We start from the raw sequence: 1,718 nt of genomic DNA, 5'->3' as shown, positions 1-1,718 counted from the left end.
TTTAAGTAAGCTTTTGTAATTTTCTTTCTAAAGATCATGCACCATTTATTGCTATTGTAAAAGACATTTTAAAATTTATTTATAAACTATCTGTTGTTTTATAGAAATGGAAACTGGATTGTATTAATCTTGTAACAGGCAACCTAACTTTATCAGTCAGGGGCTTATAGATACCAGTCTAGTCCCTTTACCCAAAGAAAAGGATTTAATACAGGGAATTAAGTGCTTGGCAAAACTGTAGAAAAGGCCAGGTGAGCAAGCTCTAGGTTGAGCATCCAGGAATGACACCGAGAATAGCTTCTTAGGACTAAACTGCCAAGGGAACAAAAATTTGTCAGAAATTGAATGTTGAAGAATCAAAAAAATCACTGTCCAAATATTGACGTCAGGACAGAGTTCAGCCACAATCCAGGCATCAAGAACCTCATCCACAGCTGTTGACTCTGGGGCACACTAACTTAGCCTCCAAGTTGAAAATCTCTCAGCAGCTACAAAGTGGGGAGGGTCCAAACACGAGGAAAGTGTTACTGCTACTCAGAAAACCAAATGCTTTTCTAACTCTCACTTCCAGAAAGAACAATAGAAGCATGTTCTCCACCCCATTTTCAGTTCTAAATATCTCCTGTGAGTATTTGCTTGAGGAAGCCAGATCACATGTGGAATGTGAGCTGAAAGAGAGTTTGGTAAATATAACTTTACAGTTTCTAGCTTCTAGGGTCAAGTTAGGTCATGCCTCAAATTTTGGAATAGCTTTTAGAAGCTGCAATTCACCACCGTATATTAATTATGTTTATTCTCATAATATGTCTAAATATTTGGGAGATTTTTATATATAGAAGATCATATTACCCATCTTTGTTTCATAGTCCATATTTCTTTTAATCCTTATCTTATTCACAGGCTAAGACCTCCAATAAATCTTAACTATAATAAAAATGGTCCTAATGTAAAACAGTAAAATAGCCTATTTTCTATAGACTTCTAGTAAATTCCCTTTATTGAGTAAAGAATGTTTACATCTATTCCACATTTACTCTGACAATGTATTTTCTTTGTTTTAAAAGCAGGAATAAGTATTGAATTTTACATAATAATTGCTGATATAGTCAAGATGATTGCAGATTTTTCTCCTTAATCTATTAATGCAGTGAATTTCATTAATAGTTTTTTAAAGGTGAGTAATCTTTTACACTTCTGCCTATTCTATTTTTATGATCCCTCCTATCTGTCCTTTTCATGCTACACTTGCTGCCCCTGTGTTAGTTCATATCCTCATTATCTTTCACCTGTACGACTGTACTAGCCTCCTAATTGGGTTTTCTGTCATAAATATTTGGTTTCTGCAATGCATTCTTCACATTTAAATCCAGAATTATATTTCTCATTGGATAATCTTATTCTGATCCTCAAACACCTTTACTCCTCTCCGTAACTTAGAAAGAAAATTAAAATTAGAGATTTTACTATGTTTCAACCTATAATTACATCAGTACTCTTTAACTATTACTACCACAAAAATTTACTATGAATTGGTCATCATAAGCTATTGGAGAGTGCACAAAACATCCCACACATATTCATGTCTTGAAGTCTTTCATCCAGCTCATCATTTCTTAAAGTGTACTCTAGAGAACAGTGGTCCCAAGAGATTTTGGAAATAATGGTTGCAAAATCAATTAAATTATGAAAATACTTTCTCTTAAGGATTATTAAGAGGA

The sequence above is a fragment of the Meles meles genome, chromosome 4 (assembly GCF_922984935.1).
Source record: "Meles meles chromosome 4, mMelMel3.1 paternal haplotype, whole genome shotgun sequence".
NCBI classification, from domain to species: domain Eukaryota; kingdom Metazoa; phylum Chordata; class Mammalia; order Carnivora; family Mustelidae; genus Meles; species Meles meles.
This window is presented reverse-complemented; position numbering follows the sequence as displayed.